This window comes from Camelus bactrianus, chromosome 4 (genome assembly GCF_048773025.1).
Source record: "Camelus bactrianus isolate YW-2024 breed Bactrian camel chromosome 4, ASM4877302v1, whole genome shotgun sequence".
NCBI classification, from domain to species: Eukaryota; Metazoa; Chordata; class Mammalia; order Artiodactyla; family Camelidae; genus Camelus; species Camelus bactrianus.
This window is the reverse complement of record NC_133542.1, coordinates 29,128,347-29,154,068: the sequence shown is the minus strand read 5'-3', so window position 1 is coordinate 29,154,068 and position 25,722 is coordinate 29,128,347. Positions and strand designations below refer to the sequence as shown.

The 25,722-nt window shown below is 39.4% G+C and overlaps 1 protein-coding gene across 1 annotated transcript in view; it reads left to right on the top strand.

Annotated features, from left to right (window-relative positions):
• The first annotated feature begins 1,032 nt into the window (after window positions 1-1,032).
• Window positions 1,033-25,722, top strand: part of KDM4C (lysine demethylase 4C) — a 360,744-nt gene continuing 336,054 nt past the window's right edge. Inside the window, exons 1-2 of the mRNA XM_074361598.1 lie at window positions 1,033-1,497; window positions 2,472-2,649. The gene's annotated coding sequence lies outside the window, so the exon portion shown is untranslated. The remainder of the gene's footprint in view (window positions 1,498-2,471; window positions 2,650-25,722) is intronic.

Here is a 25,722-nt window from a genome sequence, read left to right as displayed (position 1 = left end):
GATTCAGTTACACTTTGTTGAGCAATTGTAACTTATAAACATACAAGTGGTAAATATTAGACACAGGTCTGGACTGTAAGTCTCCAGACTTCCAGTTCAGTCTCCCAGTATACCAAGAGTAAAGAATACGAGTTAAGAGGGCAGGCCCTGGCTCTGTTCAACTTTGAGCAATGAATGTCACTATGTCACGATTTATATGTAAAATGGAAATAACAATAGCACGTACTTAACCAGGTAATAATGCATTAAGGATAAAAGGTGCTAATACCTGCAGAGCACCTAGAATAGTGCTTGGCAAATAGTAAGTCCTGTATAAATTTTAGCAATTCTACCATATCACCTTAACCTCTAATGAAATGGAAGTCTCAGATTATATACCCTATGAGTAATACACCCAATTAGAGCAATCTCAGATGCTTTAGTGGGCGTGGGAAAATTAGAGCGCAAGCCACATTTTGTACTCTCAGTATTTCCACTATCTTTGGCTCAATTACATTCCAACCAGTGTCCCTCCAACCAAGTAAACATGTCAAAATTGTGTTAAGAACATTTGTCTGGAACTGGAGACCACCAAGACCTACTAAAGAAGCTGAAATTAAGAGTACTGAATCATTGAAAAAGGCCACACCAATCAATGTGTAACATAATTTTAAATAAAAATTAAGCAATTAGTTTCAGCCCAAATCCATTGATTAGTACACAGAGTCACCTAATATTAGCATGAAAGACGTTAGGCCAAGGCCCCATGGAGACGCAGCTGCAACACTGAAAATTGTTTAAAGAAATATTTCAGTCCTGCTGAACTCACCCATCTGTCTTTGTCAGTACCAAAAGCTCAAGGTCTGTGCGGGTGATTTGGACACCCTGGATATAGGGAGAGCTTAATGCTCAGCTACAACTGGTAGCTGCAAGTTGGCTTTGGGAAATCTAGGACCAGGAGGCACCCACAGTTCTAGTTACCGCAATTCCGGCCGAAGTGCGTCTAGCCTCTATTTCCCATCAGGGCCTCGCCAGGTCTGCCAATCTAAAGGGTCCCTCTGCGCAGGGCGGCACGCTTTCCGCGCTACCGCCTCGGTGCCACAAAATCAGAGCAATTTCGCAAATAAGTGCAGCAGATGGCACAACATCCCGGATAAAAGGTCGGCAAAACCTAGGTTCCCGCCTGGGGAAGGAGCCCACAGGGTAAGACGGCTAAAGGACGCAGGGAGCACTCGCTAGGCTGAGGAGCTAAATCCGCGGCGTCGCCCGCCGCGCAGGCTCTGACGTCGCTCCTCTGACGTCACCGCTTGGCGGGACTCTCATAGGCCCGGGTCGTCACGCCGTGGGAGGTGCGTGCCCCGCTCCGTTCATGTCCATTCCTCCCTTATCTTTACCTCACCTGGTCAGGGCTTCCCCGGCCTCAAGGAGTCGGAATTTAGTCGAAGGGGGCGCTTGTTTAGCTGAAGCGCAGAGGATGGAGTTGGAGTCAGGAACGTGACTGAAACCCAGGCGTCCGGGGTAAGGCGCTCCCCGCGGCCTGCTGACGGTCAAGTGATTCACCTTTATGCACCTTTCCTGGACCTCCAGCAAGTCACATGACGCATGGAGAACGCCGGGGCCCAGGAGAACGTTTCTGTAACGGACAGCAGTCTGGCGGTCGACACCTTCATTTCCTTTACAATGGCCCACTCACCTATTTAGCTGGAGTCCTGACCTCTTAGCCCAGAAAAATCGCTGTTGGGATGGGGCTTGGGGAAGGAAGCATAGCGAAGGGCCTCAGGACTGTTTCTGAACACTTCTTCCACACCAACTTCTGGAGCTAGGAAGGGCAGGGACCAGTAGGGCAGTTTCCACCAGTGTCCTCCATTCCTGTTGTGACTGTCAGTCTGATGGAGTAAGCTGTCAGCTGACCTTTACCCCTCCTGCTATCTAAGACTTTTCCTGCAGTGCTTCCTGGAATGTGCTCTTAACCCACCACCATCATCTGGTCAGTTTGGCTCACCTCCTCAACTAAAGCCTAAAGCCTCTTCCATATCCTTTTCTACTAGGCGTCGTTTAGGCTGATAAAAGCACGTAGGTCCTTCAAATCAGATGGAGAAGCTGAGTTCAAAACTGTATTTGGAATATTTCAAGTGGATTAAAAATTTCAGCAGTGCAGACAATTTGTGTTGTGAATGATGGTGTTGTTGGTAAGATGTTTTGATATGCTATACAACAAACAATGTATGAATACCTTCAGTGGTGTCTGACAACTATTCAGTCACAGTTACTGGTGACAGCCATGTACTTATGTACTATTTGATCCTGCAGAGCAAGAAAAATTTGACAGAACCACCCTTCAGCTATCCACAGACATATTTTTAGTCTTTTTCAGTGGTCTTCTGAAAATGGGAAATAAAAGTGGGTACTTGAGATAATTCACCATTGTTTGAAGACTCCTTGTTTGTTGGAACCAAAATTGATCTCAGAAATGTGATGCCTTCTATTATCAGGAAATTTGCCAGGGACAAAGAAACCTCTCATTCCACAGACTGCTGAAATGTTGTTCTGTGCCCTGGAGGCTGTCGAATACATGGAGTGTTCTGCATTCACACAGGAAAACCTAAAGAAGATATTCGACAAAGCACTACTGACTGCCTCAGAGCCTCTAGAACTGAAGGAGAGCCACAGGTGAGTGCTGCTTTGAACATACCACCAGAGCTCTTTCTGCACCACTGGTATTATCATCAGACTAAAAGCAATGTTTAAATTAACTTAAAAATTAAAAATCCATTTTTGCAGTTGTAGAGGGAACTGTTCTATGCCAGTTCCCTAGTGACCTTGCACCTTGTTGCTTCGTCAGCCTTACTTGGCATATTTGGCATTCAATCTGGGGCTGGTAGGCTTAGAAAGTCTTTTTGGAAGAATGACAGATGGAGCACATGCGCCAGGTTAAGAGCTACGGTAAGATATTCTGGGATCTGGTAGTGCATGCTCTTGTCTAAGTGGTGGACAAGACGGAAGAGTACATCTGTAAACAGACTATGTGGCTTGGCCTCCTTGGGATCTGATAGTATTTGCTTCCTGTTAGTGACTATTTGGATGCTTACAGAGGTTGGATTGAAGCCAGCTTCCTGAATGGCGTCTTAGTCATTGGTCTGTTTGTTGAAATTGAACAGATAGCCACTTAAATCTGAAAGTAAGTGCAAACCTGTGCTTATTGGCGTCGAGCTGCTCCCACTATGCTCTCTGGTCTCTCTCTCCCTCTTACCTTGACTTCTACAGCTTTAAGAAAAGAAACTTCCATCCTGCTACAGCTGACCTTCTCTGCCCTAACCTCCCTGAAGGAATGACATGGTCTCTGGGCAGCTGTTATCCCTGAAGTAACTATGTTAAACTTTTTGGTCTTTGTTTCACTAAAAAGTGTTTAAATTCAGTTTGGGCCAAATTTATAGTAAAGAGAAAAAAGCTAATGAATAAGGGCTTTGAGCCAATTTGATGCACCATTGTGAAGATGTATAATTTAAATATTATGTTGCTTTCTTGTACTATGAATGCTTGTAAAGTGTTAGAGAAAGGTCTTTTTTTAAACATTTTTTTTATTGAGTTCTAATCATTTTACAATGTTGTGTCAAATTCCAGTGTAGAGCACAACTTTTCAATTATACATAAACACACATATATTCATTGTCATATTTTTTTTCGCTGTGAGCTACCACAAGATCTTGTATATATTTCCCTGTGCTATACAGTATAATCTTGTTTATCTGTTCTACATTTTGAAATCCCAGTCTCCCTTCCCACCCCTCGCCCCCTTGGCAACTACAGTTTGTATTCTATGTCTATGAGTCTGTTAGAGAAAGGTCTTTTGATGTCTAAAGTTTTCACTGTGTAAATAGTGTCTGCTGGTTGACAAATCAAAAGCTTCTGCTTTGATGGCTTTATTGCAATGTTAGCAGATGCTTGCCAGCAGGTGTGACTAATAAACACTGACAAAATCTAGCACTTTCTTGCCAAGTAAAGTTTGGGGGCTATGAAGGTGAATTTACCCTGAAGCCCTCCAGCAGTCAAAGAAAAAATGATGTCTCTTACCAAGCAAAAGACTGTGCTTCTTATAAAGCTACCTTGTTCTACCAGATGTGTAACTCCTGCCAAAAGTTGACCTGCTTATCTATGATAAAAGAGGGCCATACCGTGTGGCTCTTGAAACTTATCTGTATTTTATTCAGTGAGCAGTTCATACACCCAAGTGGTTGTAACTGATACCGTTGAATGTATTGTGGAAACAAATGTGTTGCATATGTTTAGTACTCGTCTTGACTGTAAAGAATGTCCCCAGTGGGGAAATGTCACAAATAAAACAGTGCCAGTGGGATGAGTGCACAACTAGGAGCCCACCTAACTCTTTCAGGCCAGTTATGTGACACCAATAAAGCAGTATAGAATGTCAGGTAAATGGAGGAGATGGGGATGAGGAGATAAGTATACCGACTAAGGAAGTGGTATTAAGAGGAGACATAAGGAAACTATCTAGCAGGCTCTACAGACTGTCCTCCTATGTGCACTGGTTAGTTCTAATGAACCTTTTGAGCTTCATGTGTCAGTGATCGACAGTTATGTAGACTGGAGCCTGTGGCACTAGGCAGTGGTACCCAATAGGGTCTTGGACATAGCATTTTCCTGATACCATTGCCTGATGTACTCAACCTGAGGGGCAATTACTGGCTTGTTATTGCGTGCTTGTGGATACTGGGAAGCTAACTTAGCAATAGCACATGGTATTATTCTCTGACAAGCTCATTCTAAAATGGCTCAAAAATAAAAATGCCAACAAAGTGGGTATTGCCCAGAAAGCATGCATAATTAAATGGAATAATATATTCAGGAAAGAAGTAAAACACAGTGTATTACTTTCCTATTGCTGTTGTAACAAAGTATCACAAACTCAGTGGCTTAAAACAATACAAATTAATTTTCTTATAGTTCTGAAAACTAGAGGTCCAAAATGGGTTTCAGTAGATTGAAATAAAGGTGTTGGCAACTGAAATTGAATTCAGAAATGTGATATGCTCTGTTAGCAGGTATGGCATATCACAGATATGCCAGCTAAGTTAAAGGCCAGTGGGGTTGTGTAGTAAAGGGTTAACATAGCAGATCTGAGCCTACTTATCCTTCGGAAGTTCTTACAAGGTTGGCCTTTGGCTGGTGTCTGGGATGTGATTTGGGGAAAGTTTTCACCATTCACAGAACTGTTAATAGTGGCTCATTGTACCTAAAATGTTTGTACAGCCGGTGTGAGTTATGCTGAATACCTGCTTTCCTCCTCAGAGTGTGGAATTTTGATATGTGTTTGGCAGAGGGTGCCTACATGGCCAGCCCCCAGTAAAAACCTTGGACATTGAGTCTCTAAGGAACTTCCTTGGTAGACAACATTTCATATGTGTTGACACAACTTGGTGGGGAAGGAGGTCCCATGTGACTCTACTGGGAGAGGATTCTTGGAAGCTTGTGTCTCCAGACTTTGCCCCATGTGCCTTTTCCATTTGCTGACTGTTTTGTATCCTTTCACTGTAATAAATCTTAGCTGTGAGTATAACTATATGCTGAATGTTGTCAGTCCTCCCAGTGAATCATCAAACCTTGAGGGGGTGGTCTTGGGTATCCCTAACTCAGTTGGTGTCAGCAGTGGAATTTGATAGCTCAACTTTGACTCAGTGAAATATGGCAAAAGCATTGCTTGAGAAGAGTAAAGATGAAGGAATGAGGGATGGCAAGTATTTAGTGCTTGTCTGTCTATCAAGTCACCCATGGGATGAAATAGCAGTCATTTATGAGAGGTAAAAGCTACCTGTGGAATTTTAAAATGAGAGATCCATCTCCAGGAGAGTTGGCTTGCTGGATCTCCTGGCTGTTTTTGGCTGTGCTAGTTAAAGTTGGTGGGGCGAGGGAGGGGAGAGGAGTGCAGCCTGGAGATGGCTTTTTTGTATTTTGTTCTCTCCTTCTGGTGGGAGGAGAAAGGGCCCCAAATTCCCAAAGATGAACTTGGATGAGCTAAAAATGTCAAAAGTTTGTATTGCTCTTTCCTCCAAATGGAAGGAAAAAATATTAGATCAGTTCCTAGGGCTGTAGCAAAGCAAACCAGAGGGGAAAAAGGGAAATAACCAGCCATTTCTTCAACCTAGTTACCATCACTGTTACAGTAGCCTTATCCCTTCCTTCCCTCCCCGTTCCAGCTGAGAGTCTTCCTTGGTAGCTCTACTGTTTAATCCTGTAAAGGTTAGATTTATTGTTAGAGGGTCAAGTAAATTTCCATTTAAAAGGCTGGAAGTGCTGGTGGTGGTTAAATAGCTTTGTGTTTTGTGGCTATTGCCATCTGCTTGTAGGATAAAAATTGATGTAAAATATTGTGTGCTTGTAATTTCATAAATGCTAGAGGGATCATCCCAGTCAGCAAAAGCTGCTAAGAAAAAATGTTAGTGGGACACAAAAATAATTGCTTTTTGCCACTGGTGGGTGGATTGAAATTTAATTATTTTGAGTGTTAAAAACAAAATAAGTCTCTGTAATTGATGATATTTGTTATAGTTTTTGCCTATCAGAACCTCTAGAAAAAAGGAAACAACATGAGAAAAGAGGCGCTCTCCAGATAGAAACACTTTTGGAGTTTTACAAAGCAAATTTGAGTTGCTAATGAGCTTTTGTAAAACCAGATGTCTCACTCTAAAGGCTGATGATTTTCCAGCCTGGTATGAATATTTTTGAGTAGGTCTTTTTGGACTTTAAGGCTGACAAGATAAAAAGGGTGCATTAAGCCTCACTTGTCAGTTGGACTTGGAACATGGCTGTCTGTCCTTGCAGTATCTGGACTTCACTGCTGCTGAGGAAGAGCTACTGGCTTTTTTTTTGGAAACCTGGTGCTTAATTGCCTCGACCTCTAAGCTGAAACCTGATGCTTTCTGGTCTGTGCTATTTCAGCCTCAACATTAGGTGTGTCAAACTATAATCTGATGAAGTTGTCCTCAAAACAGAAAACCCAGATTCTGGGACAGTTGCAGATTTAGGACAACTGTCTGTGGGCTAAATTGTGGAAACCTTATGGATGCTGGCTGGACCATCTAGGTCACAAACAAATGCCCACAGAAAAGGGCTTATTTCTGATGGGGCCCTGTGATACTGAGCTGCTGATCAGCTCTATATTTCTGATACAGGGACTGAATGCCTTCCTAATTTATGATTCCTGCAAAAGCTGCAAGTTGGGGTAGGGCATATCATAGGGAGTGTGACTCCTCCACCCACTACTAACAGGTGAGATTCTGGACCCCATTTCAGAGCCATCTCACTGCTATTGACTTGTATGCAGCTTTCTAGATTAGTTGCAGTTTGCAGCAGTGGTCTGATAGCCTGACTACTCTCACCGTTCTCCTGTTATACACATCTTAGTAGGGCAGTTTGATTATTAAATGCAGCTGTCCCCAAAAAGGGAATGATCTTTTCTGGGCTGCTCCCTGAATAAACGATCAGGAAAAAAGGGATGGCAGATTATTAAACCCATTAATTTTTTTTTGATTCAAGATTTCATTCTGACCAATTCCAAATATGATGTGTCTTTCTGATTAAGTTATACAAATTTTTTTTGTGAAATAGTTTTATGCCTCTTGCATACAACTTGTCCAGACAAACAGTCTAGGTGAGGGTAGGGGTAATTGAAAAAATGTTAAGTTATGATTATTTAATAGGACACAACTGATTTTGTAATGGTGGAGAAAAAAGTAAAACCTCAGCACCTGGGAAGGGGAGAATGAAAGGCATGAATGATCTTTGTTTTTTAGAACTGTTCCTGGAAGCCTTGCCCTCTTCCTAAAGGAAAACTCACTGTGGGCCTTTTCAAGCTGTGAGCACATTGAATTAAACTGGTGGCTGAGTCTAGGCTTAAACCTGACCAGTACTGACCGTAAGATGGCAGGGGCTGACACCGACACCAGCACTTTCCTGTAGAGGTGTTGTCCACACTTATGAAGCTATTGAACTGATGTTATAGATGAGTAAAACTGCTTGGAAGATTGCCTGAGGCAGTCCTTCTGAAACCAAGGACTGAGCTCATGATTTGGAGAGGACTGAGAACCCAGGGTGAGAAGCCCCACAGTGCAAAGCCACACAGGGGGCCCTGGTTACCTGTAATGCCTGATTAATGTATGTCCTGCTTGGCATGCCCCAACATTTATGAACTCTTTTTTCTATGAGTACCACATGTGACCTGTGTGATCACACTCTTTATCTGTATGCTATGACTGTCATGACACTGCTTCAGCCCTGGAAGGCTTTTGGGTCAGCTTCAACTTATTGGCTTTGCCTGAATTGATGCCCTGGACTAGGTATTAAAAGGTTAATAAGAAGCATAAAGATGAAGCCATTTGTCTTTTTCAGGTAGATCTGTATAGCTAGTGGGATTTATTTTAACTGGCTAAGTAAAGAACCCCAAAGTGTATAACTGAGATCATTACTACAGGTTGCTCTCATCCTGCTGCATGAGGTCCTATAGATAATTCTTTTGCTGTAAAGAGGCATTTGGCCAGGCATCAAGAGCCTGCTTATCCTTCAAAAGTTCTGCTTATAAGGTTGATGTCTGGGAACTGTGAGTTGAGGAGGATTCCCACCATTCACAGAACTGATGAGTGACTCACTGTACCTAAAATGTTTGTACAGCCAGTGTGGGTTATGCTGAATACCTGCTTTTCTCCTGGGAGTCTGGAATTTTGATATTTATTAGGTAGAGGGTGCCTAAGTGACCAGCCCCTGATAATAAAAGCCTTGGGCACTAAATCTCTAATAAGCTTCCCTGGTAGACAACATTTCACACATATTAGCACAACTTGTTGATGGAGGAATTAAGCATGTCCTGGGTACTCTACTGGGTACTCCAGATTTTGCCCCATGTACTTTTTCTGCTAACCTGTTTTGTATCCTTTCACTGTAATAAATCTTAGCTATGAGTACAACTATGTGCTGAATGTTGTCAGCCCTCCTAGTGAATCAGTGAACCTAGGGGATGGTCGTGGGGCCCCCTACACAGAAATGTACTGGAATGCTACAGCTGTGCAGCTCTAAAGAAGACTGTTTAAAATTGTACATGGAAAAGGGAACTCTGCTCATTGATCATAGTTGTAAGTTGTGGTGCTTGCTCTAAAAATGCCTTCCAAAATGTACCTTGTTACATTTTGACTCATTGGAATGGGCTAGCAGTGTAGTCTGGTACCTGGCAGCAAGAAAATTGGATGATCAAGTCTTGGAATCATTGGGGTCAACCATTATGGCAGAAGATTGCATGAGACCCGTACCCTCTGTTCATGACTCATGTGGTTGCCTATGGAAAAGGACTCTTGGAGGATGAACATTCTTGAATGGAAACAAGCTGATTTGACCTGAGCTTCCTGGACCATAGGCACCTGGATACATTATTGGACAGGGCATAGCAATCCATCTACAAGTCAGAACTGGGCCTGAAAATAAGCTCCAGTAATTCCAACATCTAAGACCAAGGAAGCCTGGCATGCATAACCAAAGTGCTAACTACACAAGCAAAGCAGCAAAGGGATCTTGGGAACACATAGTCTGGGTCACTGGACCTGGCTGGTCTTGGCAAATAGACTGTGTAATTAACTCATTCACTCTTCTCTTTTCTTCCCATGTCTACTCCCTGGAATTTGTGAGTATTAAAAAAAATCCAGGAGATGGGAAACTTAACTTTTTGTTCCTCTGCTGCCCAGCTAAGCTTGCTCAATTTGGGCAGTTATGGATAATGATGATAATGATCATGGATCTGAGATGACAACTCTGAAGTGCTCCTAGTGTTGCCCACATATCAGAGACTGTAAATGTTCTATGGTGGTAGAAATTGTACAAGGAAGAAACTACTGAGCCACCTAGGAACAAGTCTGGGCATATAGTGTGAGTAAGATACGGGGAGGACTGGTAAAAGGTCGACATGATTGCTATGGGGACTGATACCAGGCACATGGTAGTGGTAGCACAGAACAACCTGAACTGCTGGGGAGGGATGGGACTGGAGAGGGTCTATTAATCTCTCTCAGCTCTGTTAATCTCTCTCAGCTCTGTTCTACAGAGCATCTAGCCTTTTTTTTTTTTTTTTTTTTTTCTAATGGGGATTGAACCCAGGACCTCATACATGGTAGGCAGGCACTTTACCACTGAGCTATACCCCCACCTCCGGTGAATTTTTAATGCAGACTGCCACCCCCAACTTGACCACTGGTCATTACAGAATCTTAATGTAAGAATTCTCGGAAACCTCCCAGCAGCTGCCAACTCCAGGAGTTAACAGCCTCCACTAGAGACAACAGGACAAGATCAACTTTCTGGAACCAGATCTGGTTTCCTTTTACCTCATCCTACTCACAGACTATTGAGACTGCTCTAAATTTAACTGATAGTTGTATCTGTGTTGCCTAGGACAAATGAAAAGGATTTGTATGATTAGGATATCTGATTGGGTGGCCTGTGTTTCTAAAAAAAAGTTCTTGATTGGTGATATGAAAGGTTAGGGGTTGGAGTCATAGGGAAGCTGCTCTGTGCAGCTGTCCTTGCAAGTATCCATATAGGTCACATTCACAAGGCTTAACCTCAGGAGATCTAAGTCTTGGTAAAATGTCTCATAATCCTCTCAGAACTTTAGAGAATAGGAGACTTGGGTGGAGCTGCTACAAGGCCATTTCTCACCCTGCTTTATATCTTCCCTGGAGGCTGTTATGAGACAATTTCTCATTGCCTTCCGGGTTCTGGTAAGATTAAAGAGCTATGGCCTCAAAACTCTTCTCTTCCTCACACCTTAGGGTACAGCTGCATGCTATAAAATTGTTTAGCATGAAATACTCAAACTGCTTAGTGTAAAACTGGTTCTTCAGACCAGAGCTCTTTATCACCCATGTTGCATTGTTATTTGGCCTCTCTTGTTTCCTTGCTGTCTGCTGGTGCAAAGGACACAGGGAGCTGGCACCTTTACTGTTGCTGTCTATGTGGATAATAAACTGTCTGATCTAAATAGGGCTTAATCATTGTTTCTTTCCCAGCTGAATCTCTCAGCCTTGCATGACAGCAAGGATAAATGCTCTGCACCCACTGCTGGGGGACAAGGTGGGCCGGTGTCAGAGGCAGTAAAAGAATTTACCAAAGGCAAAGGATGAGAATAGAAATAGAGTTTATTAGGTTATGCTGCCATAGACAACAGTGGGCCACTCAGATGAGAGGGGCTTGTGTGAGCCCCGAGGGCCATTTGTGGGAGTCTTTTATAAGGTAGGGTCACAAGGTGCCTGATCAGCTTGTACACAAGTCTCTGATTGCTTGTAGGTGAGATAAGAAGTTTAGGGTCCATGAAGGGCAGTGGGGTTTATGACTGATAAGGTGGGCTGAAACAAGCCAGCCTGAGCAACTGTGACATTAGGCATTACCTAGGGCTATTAGTTTGTTAGGACAAAAATGCCCAGTAAAGAATGTACTTTATCCGTTGAGGGATCACAGGCAGACATCTGAGAGCCCAGGAATGGGGGTCCTTGGACTTTGAAGGATACCATTTGGCCCCACACCCACCCATTGCCCATAAGTATGGGCACCTTTCTTCTCCCAACTCAGTTTAGAAACTAGTTAAATTTGAGTAACTGTCAGAAAAGTGATCAGAACTGGTTTTGCGTTTTATTGTTACAAAAAAATGTCCTGTTTGGAAGTAAGGCATGCTCATGAGGACTTTGTAACAGACTAATTCTAGGCTTGAATTTTTGAGCCTAGAATCACTGGTTCCTGTCTGGAGAGAAACCTGGGACATCTTAGAGTTTTATTTTCCTTTTTTGGCAGTGTGTGTGAAGATTCGTTGTTGCTTTTCAGTCTTTTTTTTCCCTTTAATTAATAAGTGAACAGCCTTGCGGGGAAGAGGAAGATTGATTCCACATTCCACTTCTTAGATCTAGTTTAGAGAACATAGTCCCCACCTCATGTTCTTAGGAAGGAGTATTGCAAATGCCTCATTTAATAACATATACTTCTTTTAAAATTTGCCTTTTTTTTTCCCACCCCTGATTAGGCCTTGCATTTGATGAAACCCATGAAAGTGGGTGGAACCTACCTTGCCCCTCTTCTCTAGGATGCAATGAATACATATGTCACTGATTTTTCAGGTAATTTGCTTGCTGTTTCCTAATTTCTTTGAAGGTAATTTCTAACTCCTTTTATTGTTAACACAGAAAAATATTGCACCTTTTGAAATCCACCAGTTGAATTGAGTTCATAATTTAAAAGGTTTTTGTTTAAAAAAAAAGTAGGTATGGCAACCATTCTATATTTACCATATACGTATATTTTTGTATATTCATATATATATTTATATACTAATTAAATTTCTGGAAAAACACACACGACACTAGCAATAGAGGTAAGGGAGCTGATTAGTGAGGTTAGAGTGGGAATTGGGTATACGTAACAAGATGAGTTCAGAGGGGACAACTACATATGCATTGTCCTTATATATCATTTTATAGTTTCAATATTTTACCATGTGAGTATTAAAATGATAATACCTGTTTAATACTAAATTTAAAAATAAAATGGATTATTTTATAATTTGATAAATGTATCTCTTTAAAAAGGTTTGAGAATGATTTTCTTTTTAATGATGACTTATCTAAATAAGTTTGTAGAATTCGGTTCAAGTTAATTTGGAAGTCATCAGACCAATTTATAACAAGTACAAGTAATGCAAATATGAAGCTTAACTGAATACTTTGATCTTTGGTCCAGAGATGAAACTTTGAGAGAAATATATTACCCTGCATTGCAGACCCAAGAGTAGCTTGTCTGATAGCTAGGGCAGAATGAGGGAAGGGAAAAATGGTAGGTGACAAGGTCATAGAGGCAATGGAGTGGTCCCTTGCTAATGACCTGGGGAGGTGAGAAGGAGTTCCTCTGAAGCACCATCTTTAGACCACAAACTTCTCCCATCCTGCAGACTCTTTCCTCTGCCTACACCTAAGGACACCTGACCCGTCCTCACCTAAGAACAAGGAGCAGGAACCTGCATACTGTGGGTCATAATTTCCATTTGAAATTAAGATATACACTTCAGTGTGCCTGATTTCTTTTGCTCTCTGTAGAATCCAGCTAATGAAATAGTTTCCTCACCAATTACTTCTTGACAGATTCCTCATTCAGGATATGGGGTCCTTATTTTATCATCAGCATTCTTCTACGTCAACTAAGATATCGTGGAAGATGACTTGAGGGTTGCAGAAATTCAAGATTTGCGATTGGGCGCTAGTCAGAGGTCACACTGATGAGAGCACTAAGCGCATCCTAGGCATGTGAGGAGTGATCCTGGTGGTATCAGGAGTAGGCAGCCTGAGGCTGTGGCTTGCATAGTTCTGGCCACCCAAAAGCTTCTGGAGACCGTGATTAGTCCAAGGTTGTTGTTTATCTATAAAACTTAAATTTTCAGACTTTAAGTGTGGAGCTAGGGTTCTCAGTCTTCCCTCTACCCCTGTTTATCAACCTCCAGGTGCTGGCTGCCATTTATTGAGCACTTACTAGTCTGCAAAGATGGTGCAAAACACTCAACTTGTCTCATTAAATCATCACAAGCCACTATTATCATTACCCTCAATTTATAGAGAAAGAAACTGAGGCTTATAGAAGCTCTGTGTGATCACATTTCCACAATTCCCAAGGACTAGAACTGGGACTTGAACTTAGGTCTTCTGGCATTGAGTCCATTCCCTTAACTACTCTGCTCTACTACAGGAAATTACAGATGAACCTCACAGCAGCTCACAATGTGACAGGGAATTTGAGGGAGACCCTAGTAAGACATAATTATGAGGCAGGGCCTCCACTTGATTTATGTTGGCAGTTATGGCCTAGGACAGACTTATAGTAGGGGCTCAAAAATTATGTGTTGAAAAGAAATGATAGGCATTAGTAGCAGTATTCTGAGAAGCTGGTACATTCACCTCTGAGTTTGGTGGCTGTATCATAATGCAGAAGCAGTGGGAAAATCCAGAATAGAGGCTCAGTAGAAGCAGGACACCCAAGGTCAGCTGGAGGAAGCCTAGAAATTATCTCCTGCAGATGTATTGACACAAGTTTGGTCCATGTGCAAACTTTTCTCTCTTCTTAAAAGCATTTTTAGGTCTGAGAACTTAAGATCAGCCTACAGGTAGCCCCATTCCAGCCAGCCTGAGTGCCCACCATTTCTCTCCCTCTGTGTTGATGCTGCTGTACCTGAATGTTTGTTTCCTGCCTTCCAGTCTCTTACAGTTCTGTCCTGCAATGAACATACACAAAGTCTCTGTTTCTTAAAAATGCAGTAAATCATTTTCAAAAATTAAATAAAGGAACAGATGCTACCTCTCCAACGTGCTATCTTAAGAGCCAAACAGACCTGGGTACAACCCTAGATTTTGCTGTTTCCTATTTGGAAACTTACCTTGGTTACTTATTCTCAAGATTCAGTTACCTATCCTGAAAAATGGGGATTGTAATAGACATCTAACAGGGGTAAAAGTGATATGAAATTAAATTATGCATGTTTACCGTCTAGCTCAGTACCTATCATATCATTCACTTTCAATCTATTTTACTTTCTTCCCTTTTCACAACTCATTTCGGAATGAGATAATCTTTGCTTCTTTTTTTTTTTTTTTAAAACAGTTGGCAATTCCAGATGGTGGGTCTATAGATTATTTTCTCTTTTTTTTTACCTTTACTTCTGATAAAACCTCACTTCATATGCATGTCTCACTTTTTACCTGTACTACGGTATTTTGTAATTGTCTTATTTTCCCTGTAAGACTACAGTGTCCTTAAGGAGAGAGGGTTGCTTACAATGTATGATCCAGTCCCTGCTCCCCTACATCCAACTTCCTCACCCCCTTTTTATGCACAGTTCTTTGTATATAGTTTTTATTAAAAACTTGTTTAACATGATTAAAATAAAAGTAGAAAAGAAAAAAATGAAGAGATAAAAGACTTGCATTAAAGAATTTATTGAAGTCATCAAAATTATTCAGAAAGATTCCCAGCTAATGTCTACCTTTCATATACTCCTCTCTCCCAAATTGTAGTAGCTTTCTTTTCTTAAGTAAATAATACATATCGTAGAAATGGATCTGTTTGGGTTTTAGTGATTGGTATTCATTTCTTTTTACTTGCCTCTTCTAATTTGGCTACCTGGCAACAAGGTTCCTATATATCTCAACTACTGAAATAACTGAACTGTCACCCACAAAGAGAAAATCGGAAGGAAGTGTCAATTGACTAAGCTCCAAGATTATAGGAAAAGCATAATAAATAGGAGCCCAGAGAATCCTGTCTAAAATCTGCCATCTAGTGTGGACTTTATAACATTACATATGACTGGACACATTAGTGCTATGGTTACCACTAGAGTTTCCCTCAGTGGACACTAGGCTTGAAATTTTTGATTATCAAACAAAATGATCAAAAGTAGCATTAAATTTGTTTTCCCATTTGGTTTTAATCATAGTTTAATATAGAGAGAGATAGAGTGATAGATACATGCTAGGTAGATATAAAGGTATTGATATGCAAAATAGAGCTTTGGATTCCATTTGGTAAAATGGTATTGGAAACCTTTAAATCTGAAAGCTATCTAATAATTATTTATATAATTGGTAGTAAAAACAAAGAAACATTCCCCCTTGTTTATCCTTAGTACTGGTAAATGTCATTCCTGATAGGAGAGGGTGAGTAGGAAAGTATCATTTGTTGGGTATAATCTCTGTGCCAGTCTGTTAACCTACTTTAATTTCATGTAAACCATATCTTTCAGTCTTTGAGTTAAAATGTTACAAACCTCATTTTATATATAAAAAAATTAAGACCAAAAAGTTGGAGAAATTGGCTTTCTTTCACAGCAAGATAGTAAAAGTACCAGAATTTGTACCCGTGTGTATCACCTCCAAAGCTCATTCTCCTTCACCTCCACACTGCCTTTTACACTTTGTGAAATGCTGGAAATGGTGAACAAACTTCCACGATGTAGTGATAATCCCCTTTCATTTCTGATATTGATAATTCACATATTCTCTCTTTTTTTTTTTTGTTAATTTCTTGTGTTGTTTTTCTGTTCTATTTTATTTCTGCTGTTAATATTTCTTTTCTTCTGAGTCTTTGGGTTTATTTTGTTCTTTTTTTCTAGTTTCTTAAAACTTAGATCATTGATATGAGAACTTTCATCTTTTCTAATACAGGCGTTTAATGCTGTAAAATCCCCCCTAAACATTCATTCAGTGTAAAATGTTTTCCAGTTTCATTCAAATTTTATTTTCATTCAAATTAAAATCTTTTCTAATTTGGGATTTCCTCTTTGACACCTGAATTATTTAGAAGTATATTGTTTAATATCCACCTGATACTGTTTCCCTTATATCTGAACTTCTTTTAGCAATTTTTTAGAGCAGATTTTTTTTTTCTGCAAAAAATTCTTTAGTTTCCATTTATCTGAGCATGTCTTTATTTCATCTCCATTTCTGAAAGATATTTTCACTGGATATAGGGTATAGGTTGACATTTCTTTTTTTGATACTTGAAAATGTTATCTTCCTTCTGCCTTCGCAGTTGCTTGAAACTTTGTTTACCTATAAGCAATGTATTGTTATTCTCTGGCTGTTTTCAAGACTTTGTCTTTAGTTTTCAGCAATTTGATTGTAATTTTTTTGATTCAGGTTCATTTGTTTTTTCCTGTTTAGGGTTTGCTGACCTTCTTGAGTCTATAGGTTATTGTCTTTTGCCAAATTTGATAAATTTTAAGCCATTGTTTTCCAAGTATACATGTATATAGTAATGTACTCTTTTTCCTCTCCTTCTGAAACTCCAATGATACGAATGTTAATTAGCTCTTTTGGTACTGTCCATAGATCCATGAGGTTTTGTTCATTTTTGGCAGGGAGGGGATTTTTCTTTCCTCTGTTGTTCAATGTGGATAGTATCTGTTCATCTATCCTCAAGTTCATTGACTCTTCCTGTTACATTAATGTAAGGTAGGTTTTTTTTGTTGTTACAGTATTTCAGTTCTAAAATTTTAAGAAAACTTTTTGGCTAATTTATTTAAAGAATGGTACTATATTCTAGCATTTTTCTTCTTTATGTTAGTAACTGGGTTTGAAATGCCAGTTTCTCTTTTCCTCTAGTTTCATGGCCATCTCCATTACCCAGCTGGGCTGATGGGCAATTATTTAATAGCTGGTTTTAGTTACAGTGAAGTATACACATGTACTGAAGTGAAATATCAAATCCAGTAAAGAATCTACCCCAAATTCCCTCTACATTCTTTAACTTTTTAGCTATTCTGAGAGGTCTACCTAGATACGTTTCTTCTCAAAGTTTAAATCTTCATTCTGAGAAGTTTAAATATATGTATCTCATAAAGGGCAATTTAAACTTTGGGAGAAAATGTTTCAGTTTTACTTCAAATATCATTGTATATTCTCAGGGCCCTTAACCTCTACCCTTTTGATAAATTACAATTCTTTTTATTTGAATGTTTGGGCTGTTGCTCTCTGGGAAATGACTGCTACCAAAGAGAACCTGATAAAAAGAGCTTCTTAAAAAAAAAAGAGCTTCTAAAAGTGTCCTCTTCACCTTTTCCTTTCTTTTTGATCTTGATGTAATTAATATACAACATTGTGTAAGTTTAAGGTGTAGATTTGATTCACTTATATATTGCAGTATGATTACAACAGTAGCACTAGTTAACATCTCCATTATGTTGTGTAATTATTATTTCTTTTTTGTGGTGAGAACATTTAAGATTAGCCTTTTCCTGGTTTGGAGCTGTATTGTGACCAGGCTGAGGAATGCCAAAGGGGAATGGAAGTGGGAAACTCAGTTCTAGTTCTCTGGTACTGTGATTTCTGGTCTTCGCCAATTCACCTGCTGTTATTTATTTTCCATAATCCTCAGACTGTTCCCTGCATTTTGTATAGATTTTTTAGCTGGATGAGTGGAAGAGACAGAGTGAAGTGTGCTTACTCCTTTTTATCCTGAATTTGAACTCATGGTGTTTTTCTTATACTAATAAACTTGATGCAAATTTGTTGAATATCTATAAACATATAAAATAACCAATGATGTTAATATTTTCCACCTAAACCCAATGCTGTATCTTTAGTGTGTGAAGCATGAAACTACCATACAAACTCCCGTATAACAGAATATCATGGGGATTTAATTTTTTGTCTAATTACCAAAGTAACATATGTAGAATTCAGAGATTTTGAAAAATACAGAAAAGCACAAACTTAAAATGAAACATAAATTTCTGTAATCCCAACATATAAAAGGAGCAATTGTTAATGTATTGGTGGGGGAGGGTGTAGCTCAAGTCGTACAGCAGCATGCTTAGCATGCACAAGATCCTGGGTTCAATCCTCAGTACCTCCTCTAAAAACTAAGTAAATAAGTAAACCTAATTACCTCCCCCCCAAAACAAAGAAATGAACAAATGAACAAAGAAACAAACAAAATGTGTACTGATGTGTTTCTAAGATTTTGTTCATTTAAAATATATACACACTTTATGCTAATGGACTAAATGCTCCAGTCAAAAGACATAGAGTGGCAGACTGGATAATAAATCAAGAACCTTCAATATGCTGCATACAAGAGACCCACTTTAGGGAGAAAGAACCCTACTTCAAAATGACACCTGCACCCCAGTGTTCATAGCAGCACTATTTACAATAGCCAAGACATGGAAACAGCCTAAATGTCCATCAACGGATGACTGTATAAAGAAGATGTGGTTTATTTATACAATGGAATACTATTCAGCCATAAAAACTGACAACATAACACCATTTGCAGCAACACGGATGTTCCTGGAGAATGTCATTCTAAGTGAAGTAAGCCAGAAAGAGAAAGAAAAATACCATATGAGATCACTCATATGTGGAATTTAAAAAAAAAAAAACAACAAACCGTAAATATAAAACAGAAATAGATGCATAGACAAAGAATACAAACTTGTGGTTGCCAAGGGGGTGGGGGGTGGGGGGTGGGAAGGGACAGACTGGGATTTCAAAACTGTAGACCAGATAAACAAGATCATACTGTATAGCACAGGGAAATATATACAAGATCTTGTGATAGCTCACAGAGAAAAGAAATGTGACAATGAATATATATATGTTCACGTATAACTGAAAAATTGTGCTCTACACTGGAATTTGACACAACATTGTAAAATGAGTATAACTCAATAAAAAATGTTTTAAAAAATAAAAATAAAAACCAAATCATATTACAAATAAATAAATAAATAAATAACCTAAAAATATATATATATACACATTTTAAATAAAGGTAAATACATAAATATATTGTTTTATTGATTTTTCGTTAACATAGTAATGTATTGGCCAGTGTTTTCTATGACAATAAATATTATGCACTACAGTGAGCTTTTTAATGGCAGCATTGAATCCTATAATTTAGCCAAAACAACACTATGAACATTTAATATTTCAAAATTATAGCTATCAAAATAATGGAAGGATAAGGTCTCATACACATAACTGACTCTCACCTCCAGTTGATTCCTTGCAAAAAAAAAATGTCTAAAGTAGAATTGCTGGCTTTAAGGCAAAGTACATTTTTAAGGATTTTGATACATCTATCCAAATTGCCTTCTAGAAGAGATGTTTGGAATGTGAATTGATACACATTTCTTATTAGGTAGTTTTGTCCTGTTTTTATTTTGAATCAATTTTAAGTTTACAGAAAAGTTACAAGACTAGAACAAAGAACTCCCATATGCCCTATACTTAGACTTACCGTTTTTGACATTTTGCCATATGTGCCTTCTTTCTCTCTCTCTTTCTGCACGCACATGCAGGCGCACACTCATGTTTGTCGTTTATACTTTTTGAAACATTTGAGGCTGGGTTGCACATATCATGTCTCCTTTCTCCTGAAAACTTTAGTGTATATTTCATAAGAAAAAGAATATTCTCTTACATAACTACAGTGCCCTTATCAAATTTAGGAAATGTAACATTGATAAAATACTTTGATCTACAGTCCATATTACAATTTTATCTACCCTGCAGTCTCTTTTCCTATTTCTTTAATTGTCCTATTAATGTTCATTATAGTAATTATATATCTGTCAGTCCAGGACGACATATTATATTTATGCAGAATATAGCCCGATAGTTTTATAGAATATATCTCAGTTTGAGCTTGTGTGGTATCCTTCGATAGTTTATGCTAAGGCTAGGTCTAAAAAGAAAAATGAAGCTGAAATAGCATTAAACAAAAATATGGCTTTCATGAAGAGATATTCTTGTGGAAAAGATGGTGCTGACAGACGATTACCCAAAATGAAAATTACAAGGGATCAAGAGGACTAAAGAATACAACTGCTAGATAATTAATCCTCCTAAGTATAGCTAATGAAATTAGGTCGACAGAAGTGGTTTTTGTCAGTGGTGGGGCTCCTGTCTTCTCACTGGTATCACTGAGGCAGGTCATGTAGACAAAAACATAGCTACCTTGTACACAACTGTCACCCGAATCTGACAATCCAGGGCATGAGGCAGGCATTCAATAAATACTCATTTACTAAGTAAGCAACAAGGATTACCCAGTTTGCATCTTTAGTCTCATGGTTATTTTTATTTTGCTCTTTTGTTTGCCGTTGCTAAATATTAGGGAGCTAGATCGAGGGAAAATACAAGATTTTCTGCCTTCTCTATGGAATCTGCAGCTAATCTTTGTTCACTGGAATTGTGGGAGGAAGCTAGTAGCTAAGAGACTCATTGACCTGAAATCCTCTCCAAGTCTGACTATGTAAAAATGCAGCTTCATTAGACAATATTATGTCACCTCCAGAGGGTGGGGTGGGGAGGCAGCTGACTTCTGCAGTCTCAATAGGGACAGTCTTTGGAAAAACTGATTTCCAAAAGTAGAACTCAGAATCTAGTTCATATGCGACCTCTGCTAGTAGCAGTTTAACTCTGCCAAGTAAGAGCTGAATGAAGGCTCTCTGAGAAAACACCTGGCCAATATGAAGAGGGACACAGGAAAATGGAAGGAAAACCAGGTGTTAGTCTCTTCTGTAACTGTGGTGTTTCTTTAGCAAGAATTAGCTCATGGGACATTGATAAATAGGCCTATGCCAGTATAACAGTGGAAATATTGTGCGTTCATGTGGAATTTTCCTCTGCATGTTAATGTTTGGGAGCAATTAAAGGAAAAAAAAAAAACAACTTACAATGCAGGAAGACCTTAAGAAAAAGATGAAAATACTACAGAAATCCCCTGTTTAGTGAAAAAAAGTGACTTGAGTTTGTGTTTGCAAAAACCTGGCTACACTTTCCCACAGTGTTAAACTATTTTGGGAAGCTGTGTGTGAAGATGAAAAAGTGTAAAGATATTTCTCCAGGTGTGAATAGAATTTGATGAAGAATGCTCTACCCCAGATAAGATTTTAATTCTTGATGAGATTAGTCTCTAATGCCCTCAACAACCTACCTTGTCTAAGAAGGAAGCAGGAGTCCATAGGCTCTAAGAGTGGCAGCAGCACACTCCAGAGGAATTTTAAGTGTGCAAGCAGTGGGATTTTTAGCACTCTGGATAGGCAATAAATGGTCTGCCCCAATCCACTTTGACCCAAAACTCTGCAATTATGCAGGACTTGAGACTTTCCAGGACCACATATTTGGAGTTACTGCAAACACGCCTGTTACATAGCGATTTTACTAAAAATAAGCCCTCAAAGCTGTCTCTATTGTCTGCATAGAGGGTTGGGCACACAGGCCTGGAGCCAGGTGTGCTCCAGAGGAAGGGGTGGAGGGAAGCGGAAGAGTCTTGGGATCCTGCGGGAAGACTGCAGCCAGCAGCAGTGTGGAGGAGGCGCCAGGCACTCAGCCAGCCATGCGCAGGCCAGCACCCTGCAGAGCCTTACCAGGGGCTGAGTGGTGGAGGCTCAAGGCCTGCTCCTCCTCCTCCTGCTCTCTTACTGTCCTCACTTCGCTGCCCCTTCCGCATTGACCCCGTGCGTCTTCCCGACCCGCTGGCTGCACAGCGGCGGCTTGGCCGGGCAGCCCACGCTGCGGACGCCCCGCGGCAGCAGTTCCGGAACCGTCTGCTAGGTAAACGCCCCAAAGAAGGAAAGGGCGCCTCAAGGGGGCATTTGTTGTCAAAGTAGCATCCCAAGAATTGACGGTTAAAGGAAATTTACTTTTTTAACGGTATGTTCTGTCACAGAGTTCTCTGACTTTTTGGTCGCAAGACTGCCTTAACACTCTTGAAAATTGCCTTTGTGGTTATATCCATCCATATGTATTGTATTAGATTTTAAAACAAAAAATTTAAACACAATAGTACAGATGTACCCTTTCCATTATTCATAGCCTTGGTGAAATCACTCTTAGTTGTAGCCTCAGAAAACTCCACTGTGAATGAAAACAAATATATGTATGTTATATACCTATATTATTCTGTATACCAGAAATTGACACAACATTGTAAACTGACTATACTTCAATTAAAAAAAGGAAAAGAAAACTCCACTGTGAATGAGAGTGAATGAGAGCAGAAAAGGCAAAGAAAGTCTAAGTATTTAAGGAAAATAGCTTTAACCTGGCCAATTCCTGGAACAAACATTGGGAACCATTGCTCCAAAAAAATTACAGCTTAGAAGCAGGACCTTTATTTCCCAGAACAATTTAGATGGGAGCCCTGTGGAACCTAGACCAGGGCCTGGGTTGCTGGAGCAAACTAGACAGTGACCTGCAGAATTTACAGAGTGTGCCCTGGGATGTTGTATGTTTTCCAAAAAAGAACAGAACATACCAAGTAACTAAACATGAATTGCTGAGACAGATACACTTCAAATGAAAAGAGAAAACCAGAAACTCCTGAAAAGGTATCAACAGCTTCATAAGCTAAGAGCTCACTTGAAGAGAACAGCCAACAAAATAGAAATGCATTTCTCTGATGAAGGGGCTAGATAAAATCATGAGATATTTGGAAAGTAATCTAAAACCAGTGAAAATATATACTTGGTATGGTATAAACTAAGAAGAAAATATAAATAAATCTGTAGAAAAGTTTTAAGTTTATAGGAAAATAACAAAAAAGAACTCAATATACCTTTAAGCAGAGATAAGATAGCACTTAATGAAGCAAAACTACTTGAAGATAAAGTTAAGGATGCTCTGTCATGTGACAGGAAGAGGAAATTGGAATGAACAAAACATCAAGCTCAGGAAAAACTGAAAGTACATCAGAGGACTCCGAAAGAGAGGAGAGAATCTCTTGATTGTAAAAGTGATGATGCTAAAGTTTTGAGTTATAGAAAAATTATATATTCTGAATTAGACAATGCAAAGCCAAGGGCTCACCAAGGTAAGAAAGTGAAAGACAGAAGATAATTCTATTAGTTGTCTATTAAACAACCCAAATTTATTGGCTTAAAGCAGCAGTGATTTATTTATTTTTTTAAAGGATTCTCTAGGTTGGTCGACAATTTATCTGCTGGTTTTACCTGGGCTCAGTGGTGTAGCAACATTCAGCTAAAAGATGGTTGGGCTGGAAGGACAAGATAGCTCCACTCACATGTCTCAGTTGGTACTGTCCATTGTGAGCTTTGGTTCTTTCCCTTATAACCACCCTTCTCTAGCAGGCTAGACTTGCTTCCTTACATGATGGTCTCAGAACAGCATCATAAAAGGGTGAAAACAGATGCTACAATGCCTCTTGAGCAACAGCTTTGGAAGTCACATAACATCTCTTCTGCCACATTCTGTTGATCAAATTGAGTCACAAGATCAGCCCAGATTCAAAGAGTCAGGAAATAGATAACCTCCTGATGGAAGGAAGAGCAAAGTCACTGCATAAAAGCATGGGAGAGATTAGTGGTCATAGTTTGGAACGTATCACAACAGAATGAACATGACAAAGCCTCAGGCTATGTTAACATTAGTTCAAGGAGAGAAACCATTTATGATTTTAGCTGAGTGATTAGATGTCAATTATGCGTGATTGGAAGAGCACTTAAAGAAGATAGAACAGGATGCTTGTTCTCTGTAGTCAGCACAAGGTCCTAGAAAATATACTGTGCAGCTTCAAGGTGAAAATTGAACATGATGATCAGATAGAACACCTTACTGGAAGATCTGAACAGAGAAGAAAATCAGGAGTGGTCAGGTACAGAGGAAAGGAAATACTAAAATCAGTGAATTCAATAAAATGGAAGGAAACTATAGAATATGAACGTATCTTATAAAGCAACATTTTGTTCTGCAGAAGAAAGCCCATGACAATTGGATCCTTATTTGTGATACTGAAAGAGCTATTGCTGGAGAGATGAAGCAAGGCACCTTTCTGAGACAGAAATTAATAGAGGAACGAGTTAAAATGAATCATATACACTTGAGTATACTAGAAATTATATAGTATTTAATGGTTAGATATGTGATAAGATAGACTTATTACTCCAGATAAATTTTTCCTGGATTTACAATGTAAACTAATATACCTTCTTCCAGGAAACTTTCTGGCTTACAGACTAAAGCAGTTGGCTGACACACACATGGTATTATCACATGCTGTCACAAATGGACCTGCTGCTTTCCTTACTAACCTGAAGTGAAATCAGCATACTTAGAAACTATTTTTTAAAATAATACCCTTTTTATTAAAAAATTTAATGCAGGCAGACCTTGTTTTGTTGTGCGTCAATTTATTGCACTTCATAGGTAATGTGTTTCTTACAAATTGAATGTTTGTGGCAACCCTGTGTTGAGCAAATCTATGGGTGCCATTTTTCCAATAAAATTTTCTCACCTCGTGTCTCTCTGTTTCATTTTGGTAAGCCTCACAATATTTTGAACTTTTTCATTATTATATTTACTGTGATCTGTGATCACTGATCCTTGATGTTACTGTTATAATTATTGTGGGGCACCATACACCATGACCATATAGGACAGCAAACTTAATTGATAAATGTTGTGTGTGTTCTGACTGCTCTACCATTTCCCCGTCTCTCCCTCTCCTTGGGCCTCCCTATTACTGGAGACACAACAATATTGAAATTAGACCAATAAATAACCATACAGTGGCCTCTAAGTATCCAAGTGAAAGGAAGAGTTGTCTCTCACTTTAAATCAAAAGCTAGAAATGATTAAGCTTACTTAAAAAAATTCATTTTTACTTTAAGAGGGAGGTAATTAAGTTTATTTATTCATTTACTTTTTTTTTTTTTGTTCAGAGGAGGTCCTGGCCCCGGACCTTTTGCATGCTAAGCATGCACTCTGCCACTTGAGCTATACCCTCCCTAACTAGAAATGATTAAGCTTAATACTGAAGGCATGTTGAAAGCCAAGATAGCCTGAAAGCTAGTCCTCTTGAGCAAAACGCACAAATGATAAGACAGCTAAAGAGCCTTATTGCTGATGTGGAAGGATTGTGAGTGATCTGGATAGGAAGAGCAAAGCAGACACTACATTCATTTAAGCCAAAACCTAATCCAGAGCAGGGCCCTCACTCCCTCCAATTCTGTGAAGGCTCAGGGAGGTCAGGCAGCTGTGGAAGAAAAGTTAAAAGCTAAAAGAGGTTGGTTCATGAGGTTTAAAGGAAGAAGTCATCTCCATAATATAGAAGTGCAAGGTGAAGGAGCAAGTGCTGATGTAGAAACTGCAGCAAGTTATCCAAATGATTAAGCAAATATAATGAATG